This window comes from Cervus elaphus, chromosome 23, assembly GCF_910594005.1.
Source record: "Cervus elaphus chromosome 23, mCerEla1.1, whole genome shotgun sequence".
Classification (NCBI taxonomy): Eukaryota; Metazoa; Chordata; class Mammalia; order Artiodactyla; family Cervidae; genus Cervus; species Cervus elaphus.
In genome coordinates this window covers 39,463,824-39,487,497 of record NC_057837.1, presented here as the reverse complement: position 1 = coordinate 39,487,497, position 23,674 = coordinate 39,463,824, and the positions used below count along the sequence as shown (strand labels likewise).

General features: G+C 44.6%; 1 protein-coding gene across 8 annotated transcripts in view; it reads right to left on the bottom strand.

Annotated features, from left to right (window-relative positions):
- Positions 1-23,674, bottom strand: part of RIN2 (Ras and Rab interactor 2) — a 208,920-nt gene that overhangs the window by 101,378 nt on the left and 83,868 nt on the right. The window contains exon 1 of one of the 8 annotated variants that reach the window (XM_043883049.1): positions 2,294-2,415. The exons of 4 other annotated variants lie outside the window; for them this stretch is intronic. The gene's annotated coding sequence lies outside the window, so the exon portion shown is untranslated. Of the gene's footprint in view, positions 1-1,269; positions 1,794-2,010; positions 2,194-2,293; positions 2,416-23,674 lie in introns of those variants that run through there. 3 more of the 8 variants (XM_043883048.1, XM_043883051.1, XM_043883050.1) reach the window with 3 other exon arrangements.

The following is a 23,674-nucleotide window of genomic DNA, read 5'->3' as shown; positions in this document are numbered from 1 at the left end:
CAAGACCTGCCACTCCTTCACATCCACAGGGGGCTGCGATGACCCGTGGTTTCCATCTCAGAAAGTGAGAACACAGCGTGCACCCGCCCCTTCTTCTGGAGCTGTCACTTATTTTAGTTATGTCTCTGTGGCTCCGTCCCTTTAAAGGTTCAGAGCTGTCTTCCATCTGATTCTTTCCACTCAGAATCCCTCTGAGATGAAGATCAACCTTCCAAAAGCCTCCTGAGAAGACTGGTGAGCTTTCCATGGCGATTCTGTTGACTCTGAGATTCACATTCACGGGCTCTGCTGTTGCACGGAGCCCCAGTTCCAGGCCCTTTGAAGTTCATCACTTAATTAGCAAAGTCCAGGGACTGGAGTGCCCCCAAAAGGAAAACGCAGTGCTGTCTTCAGAGCACGGAGCAGAACCACAACCACAGTGGAACCTTGAGGGGCAAATGATTAACTGTTTCAACCAAGAAGCACACAAATAAAAAAGTACACTTGAATCCAAGCCTAATGCCTGTAATTCTTTTCCTTCCAGACGCTTTCTCGGCAAGGAATTTGACATTGCACAGCAGTGAAGGAATGGCACGTTGGGAGCCAAGACTTCATTCCTCATCCAGACCTAAGTCCCTTTGTTCTGTTCAGAAGTTTTCCGTATACAAACCCTTTCTGATGAGCCAGGACAGGCACGGAATATTGCCTATAACCCCCGAGCAGTCTGGATTCCTCAAGTTTTACTAGCTTAATTAGCTGCCTGAAAACTAAGTGTGAACACGTCTACCTCAAGTGGTCCTCAAGGAAACAACTAGCCTGGATTCCATGTGGAATTGGCAGATCCATCACATTTCTCCCGGAGGATGCAGGTTGCATCTCTGCTTCTTCAAAAGGCTATGAGAGCAGGTGACAAAGACAGGCTGCCAAGGGCCACAGCAGGTCCTTTGCAGAGAATGAAATCCAAGCAGACAGTATATCCACATTATTCAAATTCTTACAAATAAAGCTCTCAAGGGTCCCAAAGAAGTTGGGGTGTCAGGTCTTTCCTGTTGGAGCAGCAGTTTCCTTCCCAAACCATAGCCTCTGACACCCCAACTCAACATGGACAGAAACCTAATACAATTGATAAGCAGACTTTCTTTCCACTTGTGGTTCTCATTTGATCCCTCTCCCACCCTGGGGTTATACCAGCGATCTCATCCTAACACCACCCCAGTACACAAACAGACTGAACCAACATACAGAAAAGGTACGGTAGTTAGAGAGGCTGTCAAATTCCTCCAGACTTACACGGTGGAAGCTTGCTCCTTTCCTGGTTTCCCTGAATGGTGGAGCAGAGTCTCCAAAAAGGAGCCCAGCGTGTCCAGTGTATCTTTCCAGATGCTAGCTGAATGCTAGCAAAAAAAAAAAAAGAGAGAGAAAAAAAAACACGAAAGGGACCGAAGGACGCTGCGAACCCTTTGGAAGGACACAGCCAAGCACTTTCAATAACAGCACTGAAAGAATGTAAACAGAGCCGGCGCTGTGGTCCAACTACAGGACAAAGGCAGGAAGCGAGTATTCCCAACTCTTCCCCTATGCCAGGCTCGGCCACTTTGGAGGAAGCCTGGTGGTGGCCTCCATGTGGCCCCAAGAGCGAGTGCCGAGGTGAAGTCTGTCCTGGGATTTCAGTGTCCAGGACTCACTGCATCGTCTGATCGGGCTCCAGGTGGTGTGGACCGTGCTGAGCAGGACACTCCCAGCCGGCCTTCCAGCCCCTTCCACTGGGAGCCACTGAGGACGGCGCTGGGGTACCGCCATCCGATCTTGGGCTGCGGGACTGGCCGGCGGGGCTGGAATACCTGGCGCTCGGGCTCCAGTTCACCGAGCCACGGAGCCAAGTCACTGGCAAGTTTCCAGCTGTTGCTTAAAATTCCAGCTTGCCAGATCTTGGCAAGAGAGGCTGCATCCGAGACGGACCCCAGCCGCCCACCCCCTCCTCCCCCCGCCCCTGATTTATTTAGCCAGCCTCTACCATTCTATTCTGTTCACCTCAGGTACAAGTTCGAACCTCCAGAGCAGCAGCAGTAACACTGACTCTGGCGACCTCCACTCCCAAGTCTGGTTTAAAAGACGCAGCTTCTTGGAGTCATGGGTTTCTCCTCGGCTGCGGCTGTGCAAGTCGGCCCTGAAATCTTTCTAGTCACTCCCGTCCTCCTTCCTCCTAGCAGCTGAATGAAGCGAGGCAAAGTAGACTTCAGCTCTTGGTAAACAAGCTCTCATTATTATAATCATTTTACAGCCAATTGAACTGAAGTAGAAGAAAGTGACTCACCCCCGGGGACCTGTTAGGTCGAGGCCGGTCCTGGGACAGGCATGTCACCTTTCCTCCCGGTTCCTTGAGTGACTCCGATGATGGCAGGTCCTCCCTCTTTTGAATGTTTTTCGTCTTTACTAAGAGGTAAGAGCCAGTGGGGCGGGTCTGCGTCTGGGTCCAGGGAAGGTCTCTGAATATTTCCGTAATTATCTTTGTATGACCAAGGATTTTACAAGTTGGATAGAAAAATCTCTATTCCAGCCCCTGGCTGGACGATTCAAGTTATTTAAATTTAAAATTTGTTCTTTGAGCATCTTGTCTCCCTGCCCAGCACTGGTTTTTTTCTCTTAGTTGTTAAACTCTTTAAAGCATTTTGAAGATCATAAACATCTTTTGTTGAAAAGAGAAACTAATTTACGGGAAGTAAGAAACCAGAAGAGAAGCACTGTATTCCCAGGCTCTTGGTAACTGTTTTTAAAGAGAATTAGAAACAATGCTCTGTGTCTTGACTTTCACAGGAGTAACCGAGGAGAATAAAAATAATCTTTCTTCTTTTTTTAGGAAGGTGTTCACAGTGAGACTGCCTTGCAGCCACTCACAGGGTTGTCCTGTAACCAATTCCAGGGGAGGGCCTTCCCCTTGGAAAACAGGGGGTCTCTCAGAGATGCTGCAGAAGCTTTGCCGATGCCTACAAAGCAGGCATGGACGCCTCCAACAAGGGCAGTGAATATGCCCTGGACACAGGCAGGCAGCTTGGCTGTTACAAGCTCCTCCTCCCCACCAATGGGAAACTGCTCCCTGACCCCCCACCCACTGCCCCCATCTGACCCGTCGGGCCATCCAAGAGTTACCGCCTGCCTCCTTCTCCCTGTCCCCTCTGAGTGACACCCCTCGGGCCTCGGGGCTGCTACCTGGAATAGGGCTAAGAAGAGAGAGGGGTAGCCCCCAAGGTCATTCTCAGAAGCATGTGTCTTTTAAGCTCCTCACTTGAAAAGCGCCACATAGTCGGTGGTCACAGCCGGCACACGTGTGCAATGACCACACGTAGGTGAAGAAGCCCCATAAGCCGCATCGGCCCTGAACCCAGAGGACACCATGGAGGGAAGTCACACCCTCCAGGCCTCCCTCGGGTTTACTGTCTACATGTGAGCACCTGAGTTTACAGCTCTCCTTCCCTAAGTGCTCTGGCCACAATGGTCTCTCTGTGTGTGTGTGTGTGTGTGTGTGTGTGTGTGTGTGTGTGTGTGTGTGTGTGTGTGTGTGTGTGTGTGTGTGTGTGTGTGTGTGTGTGTGTGTGTGTGTGTGTGTGTGTGTGTGTGTGTGTGTGTGTGTGTGTGTGTGTGTGTGTGTGTGTGTGTGTGTGTGCGCCCCCAGCCGTGTCTGACTCTTTGTGACTCCATGGACTGCGGCCCACCAGGCTCCTCTGTCCATGGGATTTCCCAGGAGAATACTGGAGTGGGTTGCCATTTTCTTCTCTAGGGGATCTTCCCAACCCAGGGATGGAAACCATGTCTCTCGCAGCATGTTCTGCACTAGCAGGCGGATTCTTTACCACTTTGCCACCTGGGAAGCCCCAAAAGGGTCTATGCTGGTGGTTCATTTTAACTGAAGGTTTATAACCTGGTGGCACCTGGATGGAATCCACACTGAAGATACAACAGATGAAGTAACACACTTTTTTAAAAAATTGAGGGGAGGAGCCAAGATGGCGGAGGAATAGGACGGGGAGACCACTTTCTCTCCTACAAATTCATCAAAAGAATAATTGAACGCAGAGCAAACTTCACAAAACAACTTCTGATCGCTAGCTGAGGTCATCAGGCGCCCAGAAAAGCAACCCATTGTCTTCGAAAGGAGGTAGCACAAAATATAAAAGATAAAAAGAGAGACAAAAGAGCTAAGGATGGAGATCCATCCCGGGAAGGGAGTCTTAATAGAGGAAGTTTCCAAACACCAGGAAACCCTCGCACTGGCGGGTCTGGGGGAAGTTTTTGAATCTCGGAGGGCAACCTGACTGGGAGGGGAACAATAAATAAAACCCACAGATTACGTGCCTAAAAGCAACTCCCAGCAGAAAAGTACCCCAGACTCCCCGCATCCACCACCAGCAAGTGGGGGAGGAACGGAGAGGAGCGGGCGGCATTGCTTAGGGTAAGGACCGGGCCTCAGTGCCCTGAGGACAATCGGAGGGAGCTTTTGTGAGTTACCAACTTAAACTGTGGGATAGCAAGAGAGAGAGATAATTAACCAGCCGAACACACTGCTGGCCGTTCGCAGAACAAAGGGACCGAGCAAGTCCAGAGAAGAGCTCGCAGGCTGCGGATCAGCCCAGCCCCGCTGGAGGCAGGAGACAGGAGGCAGGGGGGAGGGGAAAGGGGCAGGCTCGGCGCCAAGGACCGCATCCCCTATCGCACTGCAAACAGGCCTCCAGTTTCTAATCAAAGACCTCCTGAGATTCTGGATGGTCGACATCCGCTGGGAGGGTCGCGGTGAGACACAGGGCGCAGGCACCCGACTGGCGCAGGCGGAAACTGAGACTGGGACCGCAGAGAGGAGAAGGCGCGCCGCACCTGGGGGGAGTGCGCCCGTCAAGCTCCTGGCTGCCTGAGCAGCTCGGACGGGGAAGGCACAAAAAGCAGGCGCAGCGTTTTGTTCCGTGCTTTTGTGGAACACCCGAGGGATGGAACCGTGCGCAGCGCAGGGCGCGCTCCATATAGAAGAGCCGGGAGCCTGAGCAGCATAGACGGGGAAAGCAGCACCAGCCCCTCCCCGCAGCGCGACGGAACTAGCAACCTGAATAAGAGACCACCTCCGCCCACCTGTGTCAGGGCGGAAATTAGGTACTGAAGAGACTGGCAAACAGAAACCAAATAAACAAAGGGAACTGCTTCAGAAGGGACCAGTGCAACAGATTAAAATCCCTTTAGATAACACCGACTACACCGGAAGGGGCCTGTAGATATCGAGAAGTGTAAGCTGGAACGAGGAGCTATATGAAACTGAACCGAACCTACACTGACCGCAACAGCTCCAGAGAAATTTCTAGATATATTTTTACTTTTCTTTTTTAAGTAAAAAAAAAAATTTTTTTGTTTGTTTTTTTAAAATTTTTTCTCTTTTATTTTCTTTTAAAATTCCCTATTACTCCCCCATTACTCCTTAATTTTCATTTTCATAGATTTTTACGATTTTTTTAATTAGGAAAAATTTTTTTTCTTGTTTTTTTTTTCTTTTTCTCTTCTATTTTCTATTTTCCTTTTTCTCTTATTTCCTTTTAAAGTCCTCTATTACTCCTCTACTACTCCTTAATTTTCATTTTCATTACACTATAACCTTACAAAAAAAAAAAAAAAAAGAGAAGCCCTATTTTTAAACTGAACTTCATATATATTTCTAAAATTTTTTGTGTGTGTTTTTGTTTTTGTTTTTAATATTGTATTTTTAAGAGTCTAACCTCTACTCTAGATTTTTAATCTTTGTTTTTCAGTATATGATATAAATTGTGGACATTTAAGAATCCAATATTCAGTTACCATTTTTATTCAGGAGTGTGTTGATTACTTTCTCCCAATCTTGACTCCCCGTTTTCTACCTCAGAACACCTCTATTTCCTCCTTTCCCCTTCTCTTCCCAATCCAATTCTGTGAATCTTTGTGGGTGTCTGGGCTACAGAGAACATTCTGGGAACAGAAAACTGTGTAGATCTGTCTCTCTCCTCTTGAGTCCCCCTTTTTCTCCTCCTGCTCATGTCTATCTCCCTCCTCCCTCTCCTCTTCTTCATGTAACTCTGTGACCCTCTCTGGGTGTCCCTCACGGGGGAGAATCTTTTCGCCATTAACCTAGAAGTTTTATTATCAGTGCTGTATAGTTGGAGAAGTCTTGAGACTACTGGAAGAATAAAACTGAAATCCAGAGGCAGGAGACTTAAGCCGAAAACCTGAGAACACCAGAAAACTCCTGACACATGGAATTTTAATAAGAGACCATCCAAAAGCCTCCATACCTACACTGAAACCAACCACCACCCAAGAGCCAATAAGTTTTACAGCAAGACATACCACGCAAATTCTCCAGCAACGCAGGAACATAGCCCTGAACGCCAATATACAGGCTGCCCAAGGTCACACCTAACACATAGACCCGTCTCAAAACTCATTACTGGGCACTCCATTGCACTCCAGAGAGAAGAAATCTAGTTCCATGCACCAGAACACCGACGCAAGCTTCCCTAACCAGGAAACCTTGACAAGCCAATCGTCCAACCCCACCCACTGGGTAAAACCTCCACAATAAAAAGGAACCACAGACCTCCAGAATACAGAAAGCCCACTCCAGACACAGCAACCTAAACAAGATGAAAAGGCAGAGAAATACCCAACAGGTAAAGGAACATGAAAAATGCCTACCAAGTCAAACAAAAGAGGAGGAGATAGGGAATCTACCTGAAAAAGAATTTAGAATAATGATAATAAAAATGATCCAAAATCTTGAAAACAAAATGGAGTTACAGATAAATAGCCTGGAGACAGATTAAGAAGATGCAAGAAATGTTTAATAAAGACCTAGAAGAAATAAAAAAGAGTCAATTAAAAATGAATAATGCAATAAATGAGATCCAAAACACTCTGGAGGGAACCAAGAGTAGAATAACGGAGACAGAGGATAGGATAAGTGAGGTAGAAGATAAAATGGTGGAAATAAATGAAGCAGAGAGGAAAAAAGAAAAAAGAATCAAAAGAAATGAGGACAACCTCAGGGACCTCTGGGACAATGTGAAACGCCCCAACATTCGAATCATAGGAGTCCCAGAAGAAGAAGACAAAAAGAAAGGCCATGAGAAAATACTCGAGGAGATAATAGCTGAAAACTTCCCTAAAATGGGGAAGGAAATAGCCACCCAAGTCCAAGAAACCCAGAGAGTCCCAAACAGGATAAACCCAAGGCGAAACACCCCAAGACACATATTAATCAAATTAACAAAGATCAAACACAAAGAACAAATATTAAAAGCAGCAAGGGAGAAACAACAAATAACACACAAAGGGATTCCTATAAGGATAACAGCTGATCTATCAATAGAAACCCTCCAGGCCAGAAGGGAATGGCAGGACATACTTAAAGTAATGAAAGAGAATAACCTACAACCTAGATTACTGTATGCAGCAAGGATCTCATTCAGATATGAAGGAGAATTCAGAAGCTTTACAGACAAGCAAAAGCTGAGAGAATTCAGCACCACCAAACCAGTGCTTCAACAAATGCTAAAGGATCTTCTCTAGACAGGAAATGCAGAAAGGTTGTATAAACGTGAACCCAAAACAACAAAGTAAATGGCAACGGGACCACACCTATCAATAATTACCTTAAATGTAAATGGGTTGAATGCCCCAACCAAAAGACAAAGATTGGCTGATTGGATACAAAAACAAGACCCCTATATATGCTGTCTACAAGAGACCCACCTCAAAACAAGAGACACATACAGACTAAAAGTGAAGGGCTGGAAAAAAATATTTCATGCAAATGGAGACCAAAAGAAAGCAGGAGTCGCAATACTCATATCACATAAAATAGACTTTCAAATAAAGGATGTGAAAAGAGACAAAGAAGGACACTACATCATGATCAAAGGATCAATCCAAGAAGAAGATATAACAATTATAAATATATATGCACCCAACATAGGAGCACCGCAATATGTACGGCAAACACTAACGAGTATGAAAGAGGAAATTAATAGTAACACAATAATAGTGGGAGACTTTAATATCCCACTCACAACTATGGATAGATCAACTAAACAGAAAATTAACAAGGAAACACAAACCTTAAATGACACAATGGACCAGCTAGACCTAATTGATATCTATAGGACATATCACCCCAAAACAATCAACTTCATCTTTTTCTCAAGTGCACATGGAACCTTCTCCAGAATAGATCACATCCTGGGCCATAAATCTGGTCTTGGAAAATTCAAAAAAACTGAAATCATTCCAGCCATCTTTTCTGACCACAGTGCAGTAAGATTAGATCTCAATTACAGGAAAAAAATTGTTAAAAATGCAAACATATGGAAGCTAAATAACATGCTTCTGAATAACCAACAAATCATAGAAGAAATCAAAAAAGAAATCAAAATATGCATAGAAATGAATGAAAATGAGAACACAACAACCCAAAACCTATGGGACACTGTAAAAGCAGTGCTAAGGGGAAGGTTCATAGCATTACAGGCTTACATCAAGAAACAAGAAAAAAGTCAAATAAATAACCTAACTCTACACCTAAAGCAACTAGAGAAGGAAGAAATGAAGAACCCCAGGGTTAGTAGAAGGAAAGAAATCTTAAACATTGGGGCAGAAATAAATGCAAAAGAAACTAAACAGACCATAGCAAAAAATCAACAAAGCTAAAAGCTGGTTTTTTGAAAAAATAAACAAAATTGACAAACCATTAGCAAGACTCATTAAGAAGCAAAGAGAGAAGAACCAAATTAACAAAATTAGAAATGAAAATGGAGAGATCACAACAGACAACACTGAAATACAAAGGATCATAAGAGACTACTACCAGCAGCTCCATGCCAATAAAATGGACAACTTGGAAGAAATGGACAAATTCTTAGAAAAGTATAACTTTCCAAAACTGAACCAGGAAGAAATAGAAGATCTTAACAGAGCCATCACAAGCAAGGAAATCAAAACTGTAATCAGAAATCTTCCAGCAAACAAAAGCCCAGGACCAGATGGCTTCACAGCTGAATTCTACCAAAAATTTAGAGAAGAGCTAACACCTATCTTACTCAAACTCTTCCAGAAAATTGCAGGTGAAGGTAAGCTTCCAAACTCATTCTATGAGGCCACCATCACCCTAATTCCAAAACCAGACAAAGATGCCACAAAAAAAGAAAACTACAGGCCAATATCACTGATGAACATAGATGCAAAAATCCTTAACAAAATTCTAGCAAACAGAATCCAACAACACATTAAAAAAATCATACACCATGACCAAATGGGCTTTATCCCAGGAATGTGAGGATTCTTTAATATCTGCAAATCAATCAATGTAGTACATCACATTAACAAATTGAAAGATAAAAACCATATGATTATCTCAATAGATGCAGGGAAAGCCTTTGACAAAATTCAACACTCATTTATGATTAAAACTCTCCAGAAAGCAGGAATAGAAGGAACATACCTCAACATAATAAAAGCTATATATGACAAACCCACAGCAAGAATTACCCTCAATGGTGAAAAATTGAAAACATTTCCCCTGAAATCAGGAACAAGACAAGGGTGCCCACTCTCACCACTACTATTCAACATAATTTTGGAAGTTTTGGCCACAGCAATCAGAGCAGAAAAAGAAGTAAAAGGAATCCAGATAGGAAAAGAAGTAGTGAAACTTTCGCTGTTTGCAGATGACATGATCCTCTACATAGAAAACCCTAAAGACTCTTCCAGAAAATTACTAGAGCTAATCAATGAATATAGTAAAGTTGCAGGATATAAAATTAACACACGGAAATCCCTTTTATTCCTATACACTAACAATGAGAAAACAGAAAGAGAAATTAAGGAAACAATACCATTCACCATTGCAACAAAAAGAATAAAATACTTAGGAGTATATCTACCTAAAGAAACAAAAGACCTATACATAGAAAACTATAAAACACTGATGAAAGAAATCAAAGAGGACACAAACAGATGGAGAAACATACCGTGTTCATGGATTGGAAGAATCAATATTGTCAAAATGGCTATTCTACCCAAAGCAATCTATAGATTCAATGCAATCCCTATCAAGTTACCAACGGTATTCTTCACAGAACTAGAACAAATAATTTCACAATTTGTATGGAAATACAAAAAACCTCGAATAGCCAAAGTAATCTTGAGAAAGAAGAATGGAACTGGAGGAATCAACCTGCCTGACTTCAGACTCTACTACAAAGCCAGTCATCAAGACAGTATGGTACTGGCACAAAGACAGAAATATAGATCAATGGAACAGAATAGAAAGCCCAGAGATAAATCCATGAACCTATGGACACCTTATCTTCGACAAAGGAGGCAAGGATATACAATGGAAAAAAGACAACCTCTTTAAGAAGTGGTGCTGGGAAAACTGGTTAACCACTTGTAAAAGAATGAAACTAGAACACTTTCTAACACCATACACAAAAATAAACTCAAAATGGATTAACGATCTAAATGTAAGACTAGAAACTATAAAACTCCTAGAGGAGAACATAGGCAAAACACTCTCTGACATAAATCACAGCAGGATCCTCTATGACCCACCTCCCAGAATATTGGAAATAAAAGCAAAAATAAACAAATGGGACCTAATGAAACTTAAAAGCTTTTGCACAACAAAGGAAACTATAAGTAAGGTGAAAAGACAGCCCTCAGATTGGGAGAAAATAATAGCAAATGAAGCAGCAGACAAAGGATTAATCTCAAAAATATACAAGCAACTCCTGAAGCTCAATTCCAGAAAAATAAATGACCCAATCAAAAAATGGGCCAAAGAACTAAACAGACATTTCTCCAAAGAAGACATACAGATGGCTAACAAACACATGAAAAGATGCTCAACATCACTCATTATCAGAGAAATGCAAATCAAAACCACAATGAGGTACCATTACACGCCAGTTAGGATGGCTGCTATCCAAAAGTCTACAAGCAATAAATGCTGGAGAGGCTGTGGAGAAAAGGGAACCCTCTTACACTGTTGGTGGGAATGCAAACTAGTACAGCCGCTATGGAGAACAATGTGGAGATTTCTTAAAAAACTGGAAATAGAACTGCCATATGACCCAGCAATCCCACTTCTGGGCATACACACTGAGGAAACCAGATCTGAAAGAGACACGTGCACCCCAATGTTCATCGCAGCACTGTTTATAATAGCCAGGACATGGAAGCAACCTAGATGCCCATCAGCAGACGAATGGATAAGGAAGCTGTGGTACATATACACCGTGGAATATTACTCAGCCATTAAAAAGAATTCATTTGAATCAGTTCTAATGAGATGGATGAAATTGGAGCCCATTATACAGAATGAAGTAAGCCAGAAAGATAAAGAACATTACAGCATACTAACACATATATATGGAATTTAGAAAGATGGTAATGATAACCCTATATGCAAAACAGAAAAAGAGACACAGATGTACAGAACAGACTTTTGGACTCTGTGGGAGAAGGCGAGGGTGGGATGTTTCGAGAGAACAGCATGTATATTATCTATGGTGAAACAGATCACCAGCCCAGGTGGGATGCATGAGCCAAGTGCTCGGGCCTGGTGCACTGGGAAGACCCAGAGGAATCGGGTGGAGAGGGAGGTGGGAGGGGGGGATCGGGATGGGGAATACATGTAACTCCATGGTGATTCATGTCAATGTATGATAAAACCCACTGCAATGTTGTGAAGTAATTAGCCTCCAACTAATAAAAATAAATGAAAAAAAAAAAAGAAAAGAAAAGCTCAAAAAAAAAAAAATTGAGTAAACTGTCTCCAGAGACCCTCAGTCAAGAATTCATGTCCACATGGTTTATCAGAGGTGCCTTCACGATGCCCTGGTCAAGGAGAGGGTGTGACACAGGGGAGGAAGGGCAACCAGCACAAACTGCAGCATCAAGCAAGCAGCCAGAGGCAAATGGCCTGCAGCCCTCCAGGGTTGGGAGCTCTGAAAGCTGGTGGAGACTGGCCTTGGGTCCCAACTGAGGGGCCAGGGAACTGGGATGTTTGTTCAACTCCCCCCAGGTAACAGTGGGAAGCTGCCCCCAAGGGGCCTTGGGTCACCAGCTGCTCCCATATAACCCTGGTGTGGGTAGAGTGGACTCTTGGAGCCAAAGAGAGCCCTCAGGCAAAGCTGGCAGTTGGAAATCAGGCCAGTGTGCATGGAAACACCCAGTACCCAAAGGAGATGGGAAGGACTGAACAGTGTCCCCTACACCTGGTAACTCAAACCAGGACATTTTGCCTAAAGTGTGAGTGTCTTGCTTCTCTGTCACAGCGAGTTGTCATTCTCCTACACTGCTGGTGGGAATGTAAATTGGTACAGCCACTATGGACAACAATATGGAGGCTCCTTAAAAACTAAAAATACAGTTATCATATGACCCAGCAATCCCACTCCTGGGCATGTATCTGGAAAAGACAAAAACTGTCTAATTTTTAAAAATACATGTACCCCAATGTTCATTGCAGTACTATTTACAAAAGCCAAGACTTGGAAGAAACCTAAATGTTCATCAACAGAGGAGTCAATAAGATGTGCTATAGATATTAATACAGTGGAATACTGCTGCTGCTGCTAAGTCACTTCAGTTGTGTCCAACTCTATGCAACCCCATAGACGGCACCCCACCAGGCTCCCCCATCCCTGGGATTCTCTAGGCAAGAACACTGGAGTAGGTTGCCATTTCCTTCTCCAATGCATGAAAGTGAAAAGTGAAAGTGAAAGTGAAGTCACTCAGTCATGTCTGACTCTTAGCAACCCCATGGACTGCAGCCTACCACGCTCCTCTGTATAGGGGATTTTCTAGGCAAGAGTACTGGAGTGGGGTGCCATTGCCTTCTCCAACAGTGGAATACTACTCAACCACAAAAAAGAATGAAATAACGCCACTTGCAGTAACATGGATGTTGATCATCTTACATCATTAGATCATCACACTAAGTGAAGTAAGCCAGAGAAAGACAAATATCATATGATATCCTTTATACATGGAATCTAAAATATGATACAATGAACTTATTTACAAAACAGACTCACAGACTTAGAAAACAAACTTATGGTTATCAAAGAGGAAGCGGGGGAGGAATAAATTCACAAATTATCTGTGGATTAACAGTTATACCCTACTATATGTAAAACAGATAACCAATAATAACCAATAAAGAGGACCTACTGTATAGCACAGGGAACTATACTCAGTATATTGTAATGACCTATAATGGAAAAGAATCTGAAGAACAATATAGCTGAATCACTTTGCTGTACACCTTGAACTAACACAACATTGTAAATCAACTATACTTGAATTAAAACAAACAAACAAACAAAGACCTTGGTATAAAATACATACTGATAAAAAGCCCCATCAAGCCAGGACAGAACTGGCAGATGTCACCTCTGGTGGGGGTTTCCTAGATGAATACAAGGAACAGAGGCCTTTGGACCATCCGAAGGAAGATGCTTCAACTGACGGGTGAGGAAGACAATCAAAAGGCACATTTCCACCCCTTCTATCCTCATTCCAAAGGTGCAAGGGGCTCTGCTGTCTGTACCTTTCCACACTTTCTGCTTCATCATCAGAATATTTATCCTCCCCTTTAATCAGTGATATGCCGGAAAATATTCAACAACTGATGTTCTGGGGATAAAAGCCTCCAAGTTTTAGCATCTGCCTACTTTAAAGGTGAAATACTCTTATCAGCTCAGTTCAGTCAGACTCTCTGCGACCCTGTGAAGCACAGCACACCAGGCCTCCCTGTCCATCACCAACTCCTGGAGCTTGCTCAAACTCATATCCATCGAGTCGGTGATGCCATCCAACCATCTCATCCTCTGTCATCCCCTTCTCCTCCCGCCTTCAATCTTTCCCAGAATCAGGGTCTTTTCTAAGGAGTCAGTTCTTCCCATCAGGTGGCCAAAGTATTGAAGTTTCAGCTTCAGCATCAGTCCTTCCAATGAATATTCAGGACTGATTTCCTTTAGGATGGACTGGTTGGATCTCCTTGCAGTCCAAGGGACTCTCAAGAGTCTTCTCCAACACCACAGTTCAAAAGCATCAACTCTTCAGCACTTAGTTTTCTTTATGGCCCAACTCACACATCCATACATGACTACTGGAAAAACCATACCTTTGACTACACAGACCTTTGTCAGCAAAGTAATATCTTTGCTTTTTAATATGTTGTCTAGGTTGGTCATTACTTTTCTAGCTTGTGAGATGAATGCAATTTTGTGGTAGTTTGAGCATTCTTTGGCATTGCCTTTCTTTGGGATTGGAATGAAAACTGACCTTTTCCAGCCCTGTGGCCACTGCTGAGATTTCCAAATTTGCTGGCATATTGAGTGCAGCACTTTCACAGCATCATCTTTTAGGATTTGAAACAGCTCAACTGGAATTCCATCACCTCTACTAGCCTTGTTCGTAGTGACGCTTCCTAAGGCCCACTTGACTTCACATTCCAGGATGTCTGGCTCTAGGTGAGTGATCACACCATCATGATTATCTGGGTCATGAAGATCTTTTTTGTACAGTTCTTCAGTGTATTCTTGCCACCTCTTCTTAATATCTTCTGCTTCTGTTAGGTCCTTACCATTTCTGTCCTTTATTATGCCCATCTTTGCATGAAATGTTCCCTTGGTATCTCCAATTCTCTTGAAGAGATCTCTAGTCTTTCCCATTCTATTGTTTTCCTCTATTTCTTTGCACTGATCACTGAAGAAGCCTTTCTTATCTCTCCATGCTATTCTTTGGAACTCTGCATTCAATTGGGTATATCTTTCCTTTTCTCCTTTGCCTTTTGTTTCTCTTTTTTTTCACATCTATTTATAAGGCCTCCTCAGACAATCATTTTGCCTTTCTGCACTTCTTTTTCTTGGGGATGGTCTTGATCCCTGCCTTCTGTACAATGTCACGAACCGCCATCCATAGTTCTTCAGGTACTCTGTCTATCAGATCTAATCCCTTGAATCTATTTCTCACTTCCACCGTATAATCATAAGGAATTTGATTCTCCAAGCCAGGCTTCAACAGTACATGAACCGTGAAATTCCAGATGTTCAAGCTGGATTTGGAAAAGGCAGAGGAACCAGAGATCAAATTGCCAACATCTGTTGGATCATCAAAAAAGCAAGAGAGTTCCAGAAAAACATCCACTTCTGTTTTATTGACTATGCCAGTGCCTTTGACTGTGTGGATCACAATAAACTGTGGAAATTTATTCAAGAGATGGGAATACCAGACCACCTGACCTGCCTCCTGAGAAATCTATATGTAGGTCAGGAAGCAACAGTTAGAACTGGACATGGAATAACAGACTGGTTCCAAATCGGGAAAGGAGTACGTCAAGGCTGTATATTGTCACCCTGCTTATTTAACATATGCAGAGTACATCATTAGAAATGCTGGACTGGATGAAGCACAAGCTGGAATCAAGATTGCCAGGAGAAACATCAATTACCTCAGATATTCAGATGACACCACCCTTATGGCAGAAAGCAAAGAAGAACTAAAGAGCCTCTTGATGAAAGTGAAAGAGGAGAGTGAAAAAGTTGGCTTAAAACTCAACATTCAGAAAACTAAGATCATGGCATCCAGTCCCATCACTTCATAGCCAATAGATGGGGAAACAATGGAAACAGTGACAAACTTTATTTTTGGGGGGCTCCAAAATCACTGCAGATGGTGATTGCAGTCATGAAATTAAGGCATTTGCTCCTTGGAAGAAATGTTACGACCAACCTAGACAGCATATTAAAAGGCAGAGACATTACTTTGCCAACAAAGGTCTGTCTTGTCAAAGCTATGGTTTTTCCAGTAGTCATGTATGGACGTGAGAGTTGTACTATAAAGAAAGCTGAGTGCAGAAGAATTGATGCTTTTGAACTGTGGTGTTGGAGAAGACTCTTGAGAGTCCCTTGGACTGCAAGGAGATCCAACCAGTCCATCCTAAAGGAAATCAGTCCTGAATATTCATTGGAAGGACGGATGCTAAAGCTGAAACTCCAATACTTTCGCTACCTGATGTGAAGAACTGACTCACTGTAAAAGACCCTGATGCTGAGAAAGATTGAAGGCAGGAGGAGAAGGGGATGAGATGGCTGGATGGCATCACTGACTCAATGGACATGAGTTTGAGTAAGCTCCGGGAGTTGGTGATGGACAGGGAAGCCTGGCGTGCTGCAGTCCATGGGGTTGCAAAGAGTCAGACGCGACTGAGTGACTGAACTGAAGCGAACTGAGGTTGGTCAATGCTTTTCTTCCAAGGAGCAAGCATCTTTTAATTTCATGGCTGCAGTCACCATCTGCAGTGATTTGGGAGCCCAACAAAATAAAGCCTGTCACTGTTTCCACTGTTTTCCCATCTATTTGCCATGAAGTGATGGGACTGGATGCCCTGATCTTAGTTTTTTGAATGTTGAGTTTTATGTCCATTTTTTCACTCCCCTCTTTCACTTTTAGTGGCCAATTTCAAGCTACCAATGTGATATCCGTGAGCTTGCAGAATTCATGAAAATTTAAGTCAACTCTAGTGAGCAGAGCAAACTGACTCCAGCTCCCACTGCACCAACTTCACCCATTTTCCACCACCCATTCACCATCTGAAGAGGTTGCTTTCACTTGATTCCTCACATGCGGAAGTCATACAGGACAGCAAAAGTAAGAAATAAGGTTCCCAGGCAAAAACCTGTGCTTTATCCATGAAACCACATTATTTGTTTCTACTAAGATGCGAACTATTTCTGGTTATCATCTTCACCAAGTTAAGTGGTAGCATCAAGAACACTGAAAGAAGCCATATGCTCAGTCTGCTATTTTCAACTCAGAAGGTTCCACATCCTTAGAGGTTGGAGAGAAGAAGAAAAAGAGCTTCCTTTATCCAACTGGACACTGGGGATCCACATGCTTTATTCACAGTGGTCTCTCAAGGACCTTTCATGGAGCCTGGCACTTATGCACTCAATAAATGCGTGTGAGATTTTACAGAGACATCATGGAGTCTGGAAGGAAGGGTTTTTAGGGAATGGCTTCATCCAAGAATGAGAATTCAGGAAGAACACAGCCTCAGGAACAACGCAGAAAGTTCGAATGCCAGGAACATGCACTGTTGACCCATACATGCTGGACAAAACGCTCTTTACACCACCCTGAAACACAAGGTGTTGGTTTACAGAGTCCATGTGTTCTCTGTGGCTGGATCTCTCCTGCAAAGTACATGATCTGAAAGCCTCTCCTTTCTCTATAACATATAGACCTGCTGTTGTCTCCACATCCTCAGTCACTCACACTTCTCAGATCTTTCATTTCTGCACAAATCACAATCCTCGAGAGGCCTCCAGGTATGTGTCCGAGCCAGCACAGCTTTGCTGGAGACCACAAAGCAGAAGAAACCCACAGAAAGCTGCCAAACACCCAATAAAATAAAACTGACTGAGCAAGTAGGTTTCTCTGTGTGTCTGTGTATGTATCCCGATCTTGTGTTATGGAGATCAGACCCTTAAAATTCCCATCCTTGCTCTTAGGAAGTGGGCTGGAGAATAGCTAAGCCTTCTCTGGAAATATCCTCCTGCTTTTGAACATTCTATGTGGGGTGCTGAGTGGAAGCACACCACCCAATACCAAAGTAATGAAACACTTCTACACAGAGTAAGTGCCCTATGAACAATGTATTTAATTCTATCTCACAGTCAGAATTGGTGTTATCAAGGGAGACACATATACCAATAAACAGTTGCTCTCCAAAATAATTTAATATTTTATGTTGGCTACCAAAGAGTCATGGAAACCCACAGAGCTCAGTAAGGTTCTCAGTCATGTCTGCTGCCATCATCGAAAAGATGGTTTTTGTTTGAAATTGCGCCTCTGAAGTTCAGGCATGTTTAACAGTCTCTCTCTCAGCTGGCCAGGCACATCTGCAGTTTTGCGGGGGAGATAAGCACATACAATTGGGGCATTTCACAAATCCAGCTTCATATTCAGTATGACTGGGTTTGGCACAGGCCACAGCTACCACAGAGTTTCTGCAGGCTCTCTTTGAAGCTTAGGGGTTTCCTCTCAAGGGTCTACCCCTTCCTTTCCTCTTGGGCAGTGTCTGACCGATGTGAGGACAGGGAGGCCAAGCAGGCAGGCACAGTGAGCGTGGAGAACGGGGGGACAGGGGGGAGGCATAGCTGGATCACCCTTTTTCATCTGGAGTGTTTGCGCGTGAGGACACACGTCAGAGGGAGAGAGCTTTGGGTCATAAGGACAGCCTTGGGCTCAGACCTCTGGAAAATGAAGAGCAAAGGCATTGCGGTCAATGGACCCATGGACGGAGGGCCTGAGTGGACAGAGCAGACAGCATGCCATTGCCCTTGTCTGGGCTCTCATTCCTCCAAGGGGGTGCTGGGTGGACACCAGTCGTTTCAGAACTTGGGACGAGAGGACAAATGGAGACTCATACCTTGTGTCTGAATTTTTTAAAGTTATAATCGAAACGACAAGACGAATTGTAAAACGTGTTCTGTCCTCCTGCCACGGCAGATGGACCGTGTAAGGACTTGGAAAGCCTGGCTGTGATTTAAAGTTTTTCAGACTCTTCAGGGTTCTGTGTTGACTGAGGGGACACGGGGCCATCCTGAACCTACCTCCCCGGCTTGTCACCCTACTTTTCCCTGGGACGGCTCAGTGGACACCCTAGCCTTCCTATCCGAGCCCTGTCCCTCTCTCATTTCCTCCCAAACCCTGCAGCCTATGGAGATGTACTAATGTAGTTGGTGCAACTGAAGAACTAACTACATATCCGGAAGCAGAGCCAGCCCTCAGGCAGAGGACGTGGGGGAGCCTGTGCACAAGGGTATGGGGCGTGCGGACAGGGATCCCGAGGGCGGAGAATCTGGAGCCAGAGGTGGCGGGGGATGGGGTCTCTGGACAGGCATGGCCTTTGACCCTGTAGACTTCTCCTTCCACAGGAGGGATGAGGTTAGAGGGGTACTAAGGTCACTACTGGAGGGCAGCTGAGTCATCCTAGGACCCCTGAAAGGATGGACATGGACACCGGTTCCACCACTGCTCTGGGGTTCTACCACCCTCACTCAACCTTTTTTTTTTCTTTTTGGCAGGAGAGTAAGGCTCATCCCAAGTGACCGGGTTATACCCTTGTGGCATTTGGAGAAAATGGACAGGCTTGGAGTCAATAGTCCTGAGGCCTCCTAATCGCTCTTGAGCTTTTAATTCCAGTTTATGAGGCCAGGCTCTCTCCCTCACAGCAGCCCAGCTATGGCGCTCCTTCTCTGCTTTCTCTCCTTCCCCCTCTATCCTGAAACTCTGCTGCCTCCTCACTATGGGTCCACCCTCCTGAACTCTGCCCCTGCCCCCCAATCCTCCCTTCATCCTACACCAGCTGCCTCTGCCCTCAGCATCCTTCACGTGGAGGTCCAGTCAGCACTGACAAACACTCACCCTTGGATCTGAGATCAAGGTCCCATACGGACTCTTGCTTTGGGGCCAGGGATATTTATGACCCTCGACAATCAGCTTCTATTGACCTCGAGTTACTGCAGATAACAGAACACTGGATGATATGCCTGAGAATCCACCCAAGCTGGTTATCTTGGTAAGACAAGCCCTCCCTCTCTTCGGATGGTTGTATCAGGTCCCCAGCAAAGGGGAGGATTAGAAGTGAATTCTATTATCCTCCTGAGGACCTCACACTCTTGCTTTTGTCCAGAGGCTGAGAATGTTTCCGTCAAAGCCAGGGAGATAGTTGATGTCTGCTTCAATGCAGGGCCAAACCATCCTTCTCACAGTACCCTTTGTTGTTGTGGTAAGTAGTGCTCAACTCTTTGCCACCCCATGGACTACAGCCCACCAGGCTCCTCTGTCCTTGGGGTTTCCCAGGCAAGAATACTAGAGTGGGTTGTCATTTCCTTCTCCAGGGAATCTTCCCGGCCCAAGGATCAAACCCATGTCTCTTGCATTGGCAGGCGGATTCTTTACCACTGAGCCACCAAGGAAGCCTTCACAGTCCCCTTTGGCCTAACCCAAATTGGGGCTGGGGGTCTAGCTATGACAAAGCTATCACCCCACTACTATCAAAATAGGGCCCTAACCTGTCTGTGGTATTTTGATTGACAAAGGATTTTACCCATGTATCCTCATCTCACCTGCCTGCTAGGGCATCAGGGGCTCTTCCATCTATATGCACGAGGCTCCCTGGTAGCCGGAAGCTACTATTTTAACCAAGGCTTCACCACAGACTCTGTTCTCAGAGCTCGAGTGCTTCCTTTTCCTTCCTGCTCCTATTTTTGATTATTTTCAATCCCTCTATGATTCCACTAAGGTGAACAAAAGGAGTGGACAGAAGTCAAATCATTCAGCTGGCAGGCTCGTGTGTGATTTCTGGATCGCAGCTCTTTGTTTCCTCTGCTTCCAATTTAGGGGGAACAAAAACAAAGCAAAATCAAACCACAAAGTGTTTGTGGGGTCCTCTTCCCCTCCCTCCTCACTGCCTTTGCTGAACTCAGAAAGATCTGTCTACAAAAAGGTATAAAAAGAAGCACTCCTTTTTGCTTTCTGTCTCTGAAATGCTGACTTTCCACTCAACATTCCTTTCCCCTGAAGTCCAGGCTCCCCTCTCTTAATGACAGCACCAGGCTTGAATCCCCGCTTCACTCTGCCCATCAATCACTCCCAGTCCTGCAGGGTCTTTCATCCAAACCTCTGTCATCTTCCCCCTCCCCCCGTCCTCCATGTGCACTCAGACCTTGGACCGCAGCACCCTTAATGGTTTCAACATCTCGCCGCCGTCTGTGGTCCCCACTGTCTGTCGGCTCCCCTCCAATCCCAGAGGCATTGGTCCTTTCCAGCCTCCTGCTTCCTGTTGCTGAGCTGCATGGGGAGAAACCTGCTTTTAGGAATCTAATGTCCACAGTCCCTGGTTGAGTACTCAGGGCCCTTTTCCCATCTGTTTTCAGTAGTGATGTGTGTGCAGACTGGCCCTGTCCGTTTCGGAATGGAGCTCCCACAATACTGGACGCTGAGAATATTCCTGATCGGCAGCCCCCTCCTCAATGGTGTTTTCACACCTGACATTTGCACATTGTCACTTTCAGCCACACAGCAAACCTGGGTCAGCAAGTTGATGAGTCCGAGGCTGGTAGCCATGGGGCAGGTGAGACGCTGAAGGCACGTGACTCCCGGCTCCCTGACCACCCAGGTGGGAAAGCTCTCAGGTGCTGTCCTGTGCTGTCTCCCAGGGTCCCCGTGAGATGAGGTTCCAGTCACCCCCAGGGAGCTGGCTTGATCACACAGCCTTTTCCCTCCCCCTCCTCACGACGGGCTCAGAGCTGGTGCAGAGATGTCGGCTGGGGTCTGGGTCGCTGCCTAAGCTTCAGCCCTCCCTCCTTGCTCGACCTCCTGGTGACAAGTGACCAAAGGTTCTCTTTGCTATGAATTTCCACTGCAGCCATGGGAGATCTGAACCTCGGTTTCCTCTGACCAGTTGTAATAAGAATCAACCCAAACTCATGCCTGAGCCTCTCTCTTTCTGGACCTTCCCTGCCCTTCTGCTAGGACGTTTGGCCACTGCCTGTTTTTTGCTCTGTTCAATGGCTCCTTATTTGTACTCTGTGACCCGCTGCAATATGCTGCTTTTATGTATCCAGAGAGGTCATTGCTGTAACTTGCAGAGTTTTCGATTCTTGCTCTGATGGCATGGACAGAAGCGTTTGTGACACCCACAGTAATGCACTGGGATGTCTCTGAGATGTTAAAGTTTGGTCCTTAAAAAGCCCTCCCTTGCAAACTATCTGCACCTGAATCCTTATCTTAGGGTCTGCTTTTGGGGGCAGCTAAAGCAAGACAATCACAGTCACACACACACATACACACACACACTTTAATGGCTGCTCCCCCTTCCCTGCGTCCAGCCCCACTTTCTTCCGATCACCTCCCAGAAAACAACTTCTACAAAAATCCTTGTCTCAGAGTCTGGTTCCCTATTTCTCCTAGGAAAGCTGCTCACTTGGTACTGAATTCACAATTAATGGAAACACCTTTGCCAATATAAAATCCACAAACATATTTTGAATAAAATTTCTACGACCCTATATATAACCACTACTCTTTGTGAGCATAACTTACCCTTTCCAGGTAAAAATGGAAACAAAAGACCTATCTTGCAAACTGTTGCAAAAATTTGACTTACTTGAAAATGAGTTAAAATGTTACATTACTCAGTGCAACAAATGATCAATCTATTTTGAACTGAGGATCTAATTTTTATTACCAGAGAATCTTTTTTTTTGGGGGGGGGGGTCCGTCACTTGCAAAATAAATTCAAAGATTAAGAAGCATCACTGGATAAGTCCTCTCAGGATACCCATGTACTGCGGTCCAGCTCTGCTCCCATGTGACCACAATTAGAGCTTTTAAGAAACTCCCCCGATTTTTCTCATCATAATCACTTGCTTGTTTCCCCCACGGTAATGAGCAATTAATCCCACATTATAAATAGGCCCTTGGATCAGTGAGGGGCTTTTATGTTGTAAGTAACAGAAAACCCAATTCTAATTGGCTTAAGAAGAAACAGTCATGTCTCCTTATAGATGGCTGATTAATTGCAAGAGGAATGATAGTAATCAAACAGTGGAAAAACCAAACAATGCCAGGACCAGGTGAGTGAGATGAATACCTCACTGAGGCCAGAGAGATGCCATGTTCCTCCAGGCCTGAGATGAACACATCAGTTATAGTGCATCCCAACAGGAGGCGGGGGACCTGGAACTTATTATAAGGAAACCACATATGCTCCACCTAAGGGACATTCAACAAAAAAACTGGCCTGGATTTTGCAAAAATATTGATGTCATGAAAGACAAGGAAAAACAGGAATCGTTCCAGATTAAAAGAGATTAAAGAGACCCAAACCTTCCAAAACTCATGATACTGGACTTAGAGAAAGAAACATGCTATAGAGGGTATTGGGCTTCCTAGGTGGCTCAGTGGTAAAAGAATCCGGTCGTCAATGCAGGAGACACGGATTTGATCCCTGGGTTGGGAAGATCCCTTGGAGGAGGAAATGGCAACCCCTCCAGTATTCTTGCCTGGAAAACCCCATGGACAGATGATCCTGGCAGGTTACAGTCCGTCGGGTCTCAGGGAGTCAGACACAACTGAGCGTGTGCGTACACACACACACACACACACACACACACACACACTTAGAGGGTGTTACTGGGAAAATTGATTAAAATTGGTGTCTGTGGCTTAAACTACTGTATCATACACCTAAATCAAAAAGGACATTTCTTACATTTGCTCATTCTAGTTTATTTTCATTTAAAATTTTTTAGGTTAATCTTAAGCTTTTTAAAAGTTAGTTTTGAAAATTGAGACACATTAGTAATACTGTAGGAACTGGTGAGGCCTTGACTCACAACTTTCTTTGTATTGTGATTCCTTTTTGGATGTATATTGCTAAGTGAAACTTGTTAAAATCTTTTGTTATAGTATGGGTGCTGTGTTCAGTCATATCTGATTCTTTGTGACCCTATAGACTGTAGCCCACCAGGCTCCTTTGGTCATGGGATTTTCCAGGCTAGAATACTGGAGTGGGTTGCCATTTTCTATTCCAGGGGATCTTACTGACTCA